Source organism: Paramisgurnus dabryanus, chromosome 9 (genome assembly GCF_030506205.2).
Source record: "Paramisgurnus dabryanus chromosome 9, PD_genome_1.1, whole genome shotgun sequence".
NCBI lineage: Eukaryota > Metazoa > Chordata > Actinopteri > Cypriniformes > Cobitidae > Paramisgurnus > Paramisgurnus dabryanus.
In genome coordinates, this window is record NC_133345.1 from 17,053,826 (window position 1) to 17,064,666 (window position 10,841).

A 10,841-nucleotide genomic window follows, 5' to 3' on the forward strand; every position below is an offset into this window, starting at 1 on the left:
ATTACACCACAGAGACTGCATGCCAAAAAGCAATGCTTGACCCAAACTTGGAAAGTTCCATCCAAAAAAAAACCTATGAAAAATATTGTTAAAAAGTAAAATTCTGGAGTGTTAAACATGACACAATGAAGCCATCTACTGGGTGACAGAAATATTTGTTTTGTTGTGTGAGAATCGTTTAATGAGGTGGCTTGGTTTTTCCAAAGCCACAATGAGCCCTGCACAGGCTTTTGTCAACAACAAAGGTTCCACCGAGATTTGAACTCGGATCACTGGACTCAAAGTCCAGAGTGCTAACCATTACACCATGGAACCTGCATGCAAAAGGATACTGCTTGACCCAAACTTCCAAAGTTCCATCCAAAAATCCTATGAAAAATGTTGTTAAAAAGTAAAATTGTGGAGTGTTAAACATGACACAATGAAGCCATCTACTGGGTGACAGAAAGTTCTATTTCGTTCTTACTGACCGCCAGAGGCAGTGCTTCTCACTGAATTTTATCTCTTTTGCTCATGCGCAGGTCGAGTCTAATAACAACAAAGTCATCACATGACCAGGTACGTCATGGGGATTCCCTCTATTTAACCCTGTGACATCCTGCAAACTGTCCCCTATAATCTTCTCGCATACGTGCAAAGATTGCAGGTCGAAAGGAAAACTTTCATTAAGAAATATTGGATTCCGTCTTTCACAGCCTCGTAACAATCATTTTTGTTGGAGCTGCGCGGCGTGCGTCCTCCAGAGGCTGCGGCGGATTGAAGACAAACTTTACTTTGTTTAAACATGTCTGTTTATTCCGGTCACTGCCAGAACGCGGTAAGTTGCTTATAAGCACCGGATACTGTTTCTCTTATGAAATGTGTATAAATGGCGTCTCAGGGTGGTTTCGCACTGTAGAATAGCCAAATATAGTAACAAAAGAGTGTGTGCGCTCCAGGTACAACAATATATAGGCCTAAAGGCTTGTTGTTACAGACTGACGGTGTATACTGCAGTTGGTGGTAGTCAGATTGAACATTCAATTAAGGTAAGCAATATTTTAGTAAGTTACATTGCTTATTCATGTAGCTTGTATATGACATTGGTTGTTTTTGTTATTTTTTCCTTTGATATAGGCATATTATATTTTTGCAGTTGCATTACGAGTGTTTTCGCTCTGTTTTCTGTACTGCTACCTGGTACTTATATCAACATTTGGATGCTATTACAGCTAATTTGGTTGTAAAACATAGATAATTAACATTATTTCAGTACCTTACTGTTATTCCGTATAAAATACAGAGTGCTCTCGCTCTGTACTAAAGCACTACTGTGTCAGTATGGAACACCTTAGCATAACATGCACTGTTTGCAAGGCCACTTTACAGCAGGACGATGGACATGACTGCTGTCCATCCTGCTTAGGCTTGGTACACTTGAAGCAGGGCCTCACTGAGGATGCCTGTATGAATTGTAGCATCATGTCGTTGGAGCAGAGAACTTCCAGACTAGCGGCAGTAGAGGCACTCTTGACCTCAGATAAGCCTCGGCATGGGAAAGTGTCGGCTAAGCGGAAAATTGTGGATTCAGTGAGTGTCCCCACCAGTAAGAGACATAGAGAGGATTCTTTAGCCAATAAAGTGGAGCTGTTGACTTCAGAGTTTGACCAGATTAAGGCTTTATTGCTAAACCTGCAACCAAAGGAGGCTCCATCACCGATGTTGGCAAATCCCAATGCAGAGTTACCCGTTCCTCAGGACGATATGCTGTCTATGGCAGCCTCTCAAAATCAGTTTTGTGAGGAGGGAAGGGAATTCTTATCAGAAATCCACTCTCCGTTCTCTCATGATGATTCTCAAAACACGGCACGGGGTTCAGCAGAAGTAGAATCGGATCAGGATGTTGTAAGACAAGCCCTGCAGATTGCGTTGGCACGCTTAAGCCTTGACACTGCTCCTACAGTGGCAGCCCCCTCTAGCGCCTTTTTCAGAGGAACGGCAAAACCATCTGCTCTTAGCATTCCCCCATCCAAAGACTATATTGAGGAACTACATAGGTGTTGGGCTAATCCCAAATCTCTTACTCATCATATCACAGCAAGCAGGGCCTTGGCAGCAATGCACGAACCAGACTCTTTTGGCCTGGGTCAGATGCCGAAAGTGGATCCATTTATCGCCTCTTTCATTATATCACCGGAAGAGGCTTGGAGACCTAATGCTCGCTGCCCGCGACCCCAGTGCAGAATTACGGACGATCTTCTTAGTCAAGCGTACAATACTGCAGCACGGATGGGTCGCATTGGTAATTCGCTCTCCCATCTTATGCTGGCGCAGTCCCAGTCACTCCAACCTATGGGTGGTGATCCTTCAAGCCAAATCTTAAGCGATGCGTCATTACAAGCATTCGCATTTATGTCAAGAGAATTAGGTAGACTCATGTCAACACTTACTCAGGCGCGCCGCCAAGTATGGCTAGCACAGTCTTCATTATCAGATGCTTGTAGGAGAACACTTCGTGACCTCCCTGTGGTCCCAGGCCAACTGTTTGGACCAGCGGCACAGCAAACTCTGGAACAGAGTATTCAGACAAATAAGACCAGACAGCAGTTGGCAGACCTAAGAGGTACTCCACCATCACAATTTAGACAAGGCTATAGGGGTCGGTATCCTACTCGCTCTCAACCTTTACCTCGTTCAGGGGCTGTTCAGAGGAGCCAGGCTAGGCAACTAGATCAGCATGTGCAGTACCCCAGAGCACGTGGACAACAATTATTTCGGGCCCCAAGGGGCAGGGCATCAGGTCAGCGCCCCCCAGGGATAATAAAGCCCAAGCTCGCAGAGCATGAAGTTCTGGGCCCGATCGTCTGACATTTTTCAAACCAGCAGCTCAAATACTGGCAAGTAAACACCTCAGATCCATGGGTGATAGCAACGCTATCTCATGGGTACAGGCTGCAATTCCGACGGCGGGCCCCTGCCTTCAATGGGGTCAAGATGACTCTCGTCAGAGACCCCAAAAGCTTACTGGCATTGACAAAACAAGTTGCCGAACTCCTGGAAAAGAACGCCATAGAGCCAGTAGAATGGGCATCACGGCTAAATGGGTTTTATTCAGTGTACTACATAATTCCAAAAAAAGATGGCGGCGTTCGGCCCATTCTCGACCTTCGAGGCCTCAATCAGTTCCTCAAGGTTCTACCATTCCACATGCTACGCACAACGGAGGTCCTTCAAGCAGTCAGACCACTACAGTGGTTCACCACAATAGATCTGAAGGATGCTTATTTTCATATCCCAATTGCACCACAGCACAGACCGTTTCTCCGCTTCGCATTGCAAGGTCAAGTCTATCAGTTTCGGGTCCTACCATTTGGGCTGTCCCTGTCTCCTTGGGTGTTCACCAGGTTCATGGCTGCAGCCCTGTCCCCAATACAAGCCAGGGGGGTGCAGGTGCTCCCTTATCTGGACGACTGGCTCCTCTGTGCTCCATCTCAAAGGGAGGCAACAGAACACACCAATCTGCTGATTTCCCATGTCACTCAGTTGGGTCTCAGGGTGAACTTGAGCAAGAGTCAGTTGGTCCCATGTCAGTCGGTGAAGTTCATAGGTATCTCTCTAGACTCGAGATCGATGAAAGCTTTCCCGTCACCTCAGAGGGTGGACAGCATCTAGCTCTTACTCCAGCGTTTCGTGAGACAAACCAAGCTTCCATTCAGAGTGGTACTCCGATTGATGGGCATGTTAGCAGCAGCAGCGGCACTGATACCGCTGGGTCTTCTTTCGATGCGCCCTTATCAGAGATGGGTAAACAGTCTTCACCTGAACCCTACATGGCACAGGAACAGACTGGTCAAAGTTACAGATCGATGCCTCACTACATTGAAACCATGGAAAGACAGGTCTGTCCTGAGGAAAGGGACTCTTGGGGTGATTCCTTCTCGCAGGGAGATAATTCAGACCGATGCTTCACTAGTTGGCTGGGGCGCAGTGTGGCAGCACAGGATGATCAGGGGGTCATGGAAACCCGATCAAGCTACAAAAGATATAAATACTCTGGAGCTCAAGGCAGTGCAATTGGCTCTGAAACACTTTGCGCCGGACCTACTGAACTGACATATTCTCATCAGAACAGACAATACATCAGTGGTTTATCATATCAACCATCAAGGCGGCACCAGGTCCAGCCAGTCTCTGAGAGTAGCACAAGACCTCCTAACATGGGCCTTCCCTCTGTTCACAAGCATCAGGGCAATGCACATACCGGGAGTGTCGAATGTAGTGGCAGACTACTTATCTCGCCACAGACCTCTGCCAGGAGAATGGAGGCTCAATCCAGAAGTTGTTCAGATGGTGTGGCAACGATTTGGCAGGGCACAGGTGGATCTTTTTGCCTCCGAAACCTCAACCCACTGTCCCCTGTGGTTCTCCTTGACAGAGAAGTCCAGCCCGCTGGGTCAGGATGCATTGGCCCATGCCTGGCCAAATCTTCTACTCTATGCCTTTCCCCCGAACCCCTTAATTCTGCCAACTCTCCACAGAATTCTTCAAGGGGCACCACAGGATGCTCCTAGTGGCACCGAACTGGCCAGGCAGGCCTTGGTTCCCAATGTTATGCCGGCTTCTCAAGGGGGAGCCCTGGAGCCTACCCAGGAGACGGGACTTACTCCTTCAGTTACAGGGGCAGATTTGGCACCCAAACCCAGATCGGCTACAGCTCTGTGTCTGGCCGCTGAAGAGCCAGAACTACTGCTAAAGACTTGTGGCGATAAGGTACAAAACACAATTCTGAATTCTAGAGCACCTTCCCTGTGCGAGCCCTTCGGGGCTATCTGAATGCTACAGAGAAACTGCGACAGTCTGACCAACTCTTTCTCTGCTACGGCGGGCCAAGAAAAGGGCAGCCTCTGTCAAAACAGAGGTTGTCACACTGGGTGGTGGAGGTCATTGCCCAAGCATATAAGGCCAACAACCTGACTGTGCCAGCAGGCATAAAATGCCTTCCGACGAGAAGTATCTCAACATCTTGGGCAGCATTAAAAGGTGTCCCCCTAAAGGACATTTGTGCAGCGGCTAATTGGTCATCCACTGATACCTTTTCCAGATACTACAGGGTTAATGTGGCAGCCCCTGGCGCCATGGAAACGGCAGTCCTGTTGGGATCCTCAACTTCAGCTTTAGGTGAGGAGCTGCCTCCTCGTGACCTTGTTGCTATGAGCCATCCAGTGAGAATCACTGCCTCTGGCGGTCAGTAAGAACGAAATAGAACGAGAGTTACGTATGTAACTACGGTTCTATGAGTTCTGGATGACCGCCAGAGCACCCTGTCACTCGGAGTCTTGCGTGAAGATTCTGTAGAGACAGTTTGCAGGATGTCACGGGGTTAAATAGAGGGAATCCCCATGACGTACCTGGTCATGTGATGACTTTGTTGTTATTAGACTCGACCTGCGCATGCGCAAAAGAGATAAAATTCAGTGAGAAGCACTGCTCTGGCGGTCATCCAGAACTCATAGAACCGTAGTTACATACGTAACTCTCGGTTTGTTTCTTGTGTGAGAATCGTTTAATGAGGTGGCTTGGTTTTTCCAATGCAATCAATCAGCCCTGCAGAGGCTTTTGCCAATTAATTAGGTTCCACCGAGATTTGAACTCGGATCACTGGATTCAAAGTCCAGAGTGCTAACCATTACACCATGGAACCTGCATGCAATGCTTGACGCAAACTTGCAAAGTTCCATCCAAAAAAACTATGAGAAATATTGTTAAAAAAGTTAAATTGTGGAGTGTTAAATATGAGACCATGAAGCCAAATTGAAGCCATCTACTGGGTGACAGAAAGGTTTGTTGTATTAGAATAATTTTATGAGGTGGCTTGGTTTTTCCAGTACCACAATCAACTCTTCACAGGCTTTTGCAAACAACAAAGGTTCCACCGATATTTAAACACGGATCACTGGTTTCAAAGTCCAGAGTGCTAACCATTACACCATGGGACCTGCATGCAAAAAGGCACTGCTTGACTTAAACTTGGAAAGTTCCATCCAAAAAAATATGAAAAATATTGTTAAAAAGTAAAATTGTGGAGTGTTAAACAAGACACCATGAAGCCATCTACTGGGTGACAGAAAGGCTTGTTTCGTTGTGTGAGAATCGTTTAATGAGGTGGGTTGGTTTTTCCAAAGCCACAATGAGCCCTGCACAGGCTTTTGTCAACAACAAAGGTTCCACCGAGATTTGAACTCAGATCACTGGACTCAAAGTCCAGAGTGCTAACCATTACACCATGGAACCGAAAGGCAAAAGAGTACTGCTTGGCCCAAACTTGGAAAGTTTCAACCAATACACTATGAAGTAAGAAAAAAGTTAAATTGTGGAGTGTTAAACGTGATACCATAAAGCCATCTACTGGGTGACACAAAGGTTTGTTTCGTTGTGTGAGAATCATTTAATGAGGTGGCTTGGTTTTTCCAAAGCATCAATTCCAGAGCCACAATCAGCCCTGCACAAGCTTTTGCCAACAACATAGGTTCCACCGAGATTTGAACTCGGATCACTGGATTCAAAGTCCAGAGTGCTAACCATTACACCTTGGAACCTGCATGCGAAAGTGTATTGCTTGACCCAAACTTGCAAAGTTCCATCCAAAAAAAACCTATGAAAAATATTGTTAAAAAGTAAAATTGTGGAGTGTTAAACATGACACAATGAAGCCATCTACTTACTGGGTGACACAAAGGTTTGTTTCGTTGTGTGAGAATCATTTAATGAGATGGCTTGGTTTTTCCAAAGCCACAATCAGCCCGGCACAGGCTTTTGCCAACAACAAAGGTTCCACCGAGATTTGAACTCGGATCACTGGATTCAAAGTCCAGAGTGCTAACCATTACACCATGGAACCTGCATGCAAAAGGATACTCCTTGACCCAAACTTGCAAAGTTCCATCAAAAAATCCTATGAAAAATATTGTTAAAAAAGTTAAATTGGTGAGCGTTAAACATGACATCATGAAGCCATCTACTTACTGGGTGACACAAAGGTTTGTTTAGTTGTGTGAGAATCATTTAATGAGGTGGCTTGGTTTTCCAAAGCCACAATCAGCCCTGCACAGGCTTTTGCCAAGAACAAAGGCTCCACCGAGATTTGAACTCAGATCACTGGATTCAAAGGCCAGAGTGCTAACCATAACACTATGGAACCTGCATGCAAAAGGATACTGCTTGACCCAAACTTCCAAAGTTCCATACAAAAATCCTATGAAAAATGTTGTTAAAAAAGTAAAATTGTGGAGTGTTAAACATGACATCATGAAGCCATCTACTGGGTGACAGAAAGGCTTGTTTCGTTGTATGAGAATCATTTAATGAGATGGCTTGGTTTTTCCAAAGCCACAATCAGCCCGGCACAGGCTTTTGCCAACAACAAAGGTTCCACCGAGATTTGAACTCGGATCACTGGATTCAAAGTCCAGAGTGCTAACCATTACACCATGGAACCTGCATGCAAGAAGTACTGCTTGACCCAAACTTGGAAAGTTCCATCCAAAAAACCTATGAAAAATGTTGTTAAAAAGTTAAATTGGTGAGTGTTAAACATGACACAATGAAGCCATCTACTGGGTGACACAAAGGTTTGTTTAGTTGTGTGAGAATCATTTAATGAGGTGGGTTGGCTTTTCCAAAGCCACAATCAACCCTGCACAGGCTTTTGCCAACAACAAAGGTTCCACCGAGATTTGAACTCGGATCACTGGATTCAAAGTCCAGAGTGCTAACCATTACACCATGGAACCTGCATGCGAGAAGTGCTGCTTGACCCAAACTTGGATAGTTCCATCCAAAAATCCTATGAAAAATATTGTTGAAAAAGTTAAATTGGTGAGTGTTAAACATGACATCATGAAGCCATCTACTGGGTGACAGAAAGGCTTGTTTCGTTGTGTGAGAATCATTTAATGAGATGGCTTGGTTTTTCCAAAGCCACAATCAGCCCTGCACAGGCTTTTGCCAAGAACAAAGGCTCCACCGAGATTTGAACTCGGATCACTGGATTCAAAGGCCAGAGTGCTAACCATAACACTATGGAACCTGCATGCAAAAGGATACTGCTTGACCCAAACTTCCAAAGTTCCATACAAAAATCCTATGAAAAATGTTGTTAAAAAAGTTAAATTGGTGAGTGTTAAACATGACATCATGAAGCCATCTACTGGGTGACAGAAAGGCTTGTTTCGTTGTGTGAGAATCATTTAATGAGATGGCTTGGTTTTTCCAAAGCCACAATCAGCCCGGCACAGGCTTTTGCCAACAACAAAGGTTCCACCGAGATTTGAACTCGGATCACTGGATTCAAAGTCCAGAGTGCTAACCATTACACCATGGAACCGAAAGGCAAAAGAGTACTGCTTGGCCCAAACTTGGAAAGTTTCAACCAATACACTATGAAGTAAGAAAAAAGTTAAATTGTGGAGTGTTAAACGTGATACCATAAAGCCATCTACTGGGTGACACAAAGGTTTGTTTCGTTGTGTGAGAATCATTTAATGAGGTGGCTTGGTTTTTCCAAAGCATCAATTCCAGAGCCACAATCAGCCCTGCACAAGCTTTTGCCAACAACATAGGTTCCACCGAGATTTGAACTCGGATCACTGGATTCAAAGTCCAGAGTGCTAACCATTACACCTTGGAACCTGCATGCGAAAGTGTATTGCTTGACCCAAACTTGCAAAGTTCCATCCAAAAAAAACCTATGAAAAATATTGTTAAAAAGTAAAATTGTGGAGTGTTAAACATGACACAATGAAGCCATCTACTTACTGGGTGACACAAAGGTTTGTTTCGTTGTGTGAGAATCATTTAATGAGATGGCTTGGTTTTTCCAAAGCCACAATCAGCCCGGCACAGGCTTTTGCCAACAACAAAGGTTCCACCAAGATTTGAACTCGGATCACTGGATTCAAAGTCCAGAGTGCTAACCATTACACCATGGAACCTGCATGCAAAAGGATACTCCTTGACCCAAACTTGCAAAGTTCCATCCAAAAAAAACCTATGAAAAATATTGTTAAAAAGTAAAATTGTGGAGTGTTAAACATGACATCATGAAGCCATCTACTTACTGGGTGACACAAAGGTTTGTTTAGTTGTGTGAGAATCATTTAATGAGGTGGCTTGGTTTTCCAAAGCCACAATCAGCCCTGCACAGGCTTTTGCCAAGAACAAAGGCTCCACCGAGATTTGAACTCAGATCACTGGATTCAAAGGCCAGAGTGCTAACCATAACACTATGGAACCTGCATGCAAAAGGATACTGCTTGACCCAAACTTCCAAAGTTCCATACAAAAATCCTATGAAAAATGTTGTTAAAAAAGTAAAATTGTGGAGTGTTAAACATGACATCATGAAGCCATCTACTGGGTGACAGAAAGGCTTGTTTCGTTGTATGAGAATCATTTAATGAGATGGCTTGGTTTTTCCAAAGCCACAATCAGCCCGGCACAGGCTTTTGCCAACAACAAAGGTTCCACCGAGATTTGAACTCGGATCACTGGATTCAAAGTCCAGAGTGCTAACCATTACACCATGGAACCTGCATGCAAGAAGTACTGCTTGACCCAAACTTGGAAAGTTCCATCCAAAAAACCTATGAAAAATGTTGTTAAAAAGTTAAATTGGTGAGTGTTAAACATGACACAATGAAGCCATCTACTGGGTGACACAAAGGTTTGTTTAGTTGTGTGAGAATCATTTAATGAGGTGGGTTGGCTTTTCCAAAGCCACAATCAACCCTGCACAGGCTTTTGCCAACAACAAAGGTTCCACCGAGATTTGAACTCGGATCACTGGATTCAAAGTCCAGAGTGCTAACCATTACACCATGGAACCTGCATGCGAGAAGTGCTGCTTGACCCAAACTTGGATAGTTCCATCCAAAAATCCTATGAAAAATATTGTTAAAAAAGTTAAATTGGTGAGTGTTAAACATGACATCATGAAGCCATCTACTGGGTGACAGAAAGGCTTGTTTCGTTGTGTGAGAATCATTTAATGAGATGGCTTGGTTTTTCCAAAGCCACAATCAGCCCTGCACAGGCTTTTGCCAAGAACAAAGGCTCCACCGAGATTTGAACTCGGATCACTGGATTCAAAGGCCAGAGTGCTAACCATAACACTATGGAACCTGCATGCAAAAGGATACTGCTTGACCCAAACTTCCAAAGTTCCATACAAAAATCCTATGAAAAATGTTGTTAAAAAAGTAAAATTGTGGAGTGTTAAACATGACATCATGAAGCCATCTACTGGGTGACAGAAAGGCTTGTTTCGTTGTGTGAGAATCATTTAATGAGATGGCTTGGTTTTTCCAAAGCCACAATCAGCCCGGCACAGGCTTTTGCCAACAACAAAGGTTCCACCGAGATTTGAACTCGGATCACTGGATTCAAAGTCCAGAGTGCTAACCATTACACCATGGAACCTGCATGCAATAGGATACTGCTTGACCCAAACTTGCAAAGTTCCAACCAATACACTATGAAATAAGAAAAAAGTTAAATTGTGGAGTGTTAAACATGACACCATGAAGCCATTTACTGAAGACACAAAGGTTTGTTTTGTTGTGTGAGAATCATTTAATGAGGTGGCTTGGTTTTTCCAAAGCATCAATTCCAGAGCCACAATCAGCCCGGCACAGGCTTTTGCCAACAACAAAGGTTCCACCGAGATTTGAACTCGGATCACTGGATTCAAAGTCCAGAGTGCTAACCATTACACCATGGAACCAGCATGCAAGAAGTACTTCTTGACCCAAACTTGGAAAGTTCCATCCAAAAAAATTATGAAAAATATTGTTAAAAAGTAAAAT

The 10,841-nt window shown here is 44.4% G+C and overlaps 13 non-coding genes across 13 annotated transcripts; all 13 read right to left on the bottom strand.

Annotated features, from left to right (window-relative positions):
* Positions 1-243: 243 nt before the first annotated feature.
* On the bottom strand, positions 244-315 carry trnaq-uug (transfer RNA glutamine (anticodon UUG)). Its single transcript has one exon. It is a non-coding gene; the product is annotated as a tRNA-Gln (tRNA).
* A 5,293-nt stretch (positions 316-5,608) lies between these two features.
* On the bottom strand, positions 5,609-5,680 carry trnaq-uug (transfer RNA glutamine (anticodon UUG)). The gene has a single exon. It is a non-coding gene; the product is annotated as a tRNA-Gln (tRNA).
* An 823-nt stretch (positions 5,681-6,503) lies between these two features.
* Positions 6,504-6,575, bottom strand: trnaq-uug (transfer RNA glutamine (anticodon UUG)). Its single transcript has one exon. It is a non-coding gene; the product is annotated as a tRNA-Gln (tRNA).
* Positions 6,576-6,805: 230 nt separating this feature from the next.
* On the bottom strand, positions 6,806-6,877 carry trnaq-uug (transfer RNA glutamine (anticodon UUG)). Its single transcript has one exon. It is a non-coding gene; the product is annotated as a tRNA-Gln (tRNA).
* A 525-nt stretch (positions 6,878-7,402) lies between these two features.
* Positions 7,403-7,474, bottom strand: trnaq-uug (transfer RNA glutamine (anticodon UUG)). The gene has a single exon. It is a non-coding gene; the product is annotated as a tRNA-Gln (tRNA).
* A 223-nt stretch (positions 7,475-7,697) lies between these two features.
* On the bottom strand, positions 7,698-7,769 carry trnaq-uug (transfer RNA glutamine (anticodon UUG)). Its single transcript has one exon. It is a non-coding gene; the product is annotated as a tRNA-Gln (tRNA).
* A 521-nt stretch (positions 7,770-8,290) lies between these two features.
* Positions 8,291-8,362, bottom strand: trnaq-uug (transfer RNA glutamine (anticodon UUG)). Its single transcript has one exon. It is a non-coding gene; the product is annotated as a tRNA-Gln (tRNA).
* Positions 8,363-8,595: 233 nt separating this feature from the next.
* On the bottom strand, positions 8,596-8,667 carry trnaq-uug (transfer RNA glutamine (anticodon UUG)). Its single transcript has one exon. It is a non-coding gene; the product is annotated as a tRNA-Gln (tRNA).
* Positions 8,668-8,897: 230 nt separating this feature from the next.
* On the bottom strand, positions 8,898-8,969 carry trnaq-uug (transfer RNA glutamine (anticodon UUG)). The gene has a single exon. It is a non-coding gene; the product is annotated as a tRNA-Gln (tRNA).
* A 526-nt stretch (positions 8,970-9,495) lies between these two features.
* On the bottom strand, positions 9,496-9,567 carry trnaq-uug (transfer RNA glutamine (anticodon UUG)). Its single transcript has one exon. It is a non-coding gene; the product is annotated as a tRNA-Gln (tRNA).
* Positions 9,568-9,790: 223 nt separating this feature from the next.
* Positions 9,791-9,862, bottom strand: trnaq-uug (transfer RNA glutamine (anticodon UUG)). Its single transcript has one exon. It is a non-coding gene; the product is annotated as a tRNA-Gln (tRNA).
* A 521-nt stretch (positions 9,863-10,383) lies between these two features.
* Positions 10,384-10,455, bottom strand: trnaq-uug (transfer RNA glutamine (anticodon UUG)). Its single transcript has one exon. It is a non-coding gene; the product is annotated as a tRNA-Gln (tRNA).
* Positions 10,456-10,687: 232 nt separating this feature from the next.
* trnaq-uug (transfer RNA glutamine (anticodon UUG)) lies at positions 10,688-10,759 on the bottom strand. Its single transcript has one exon. It is a non-coding gene; the product is annotated as a tRNA-Gln (tRNA).
* Between the last annotated feature and the right edge of the window lie 82 nt (positions 10,760-10,841).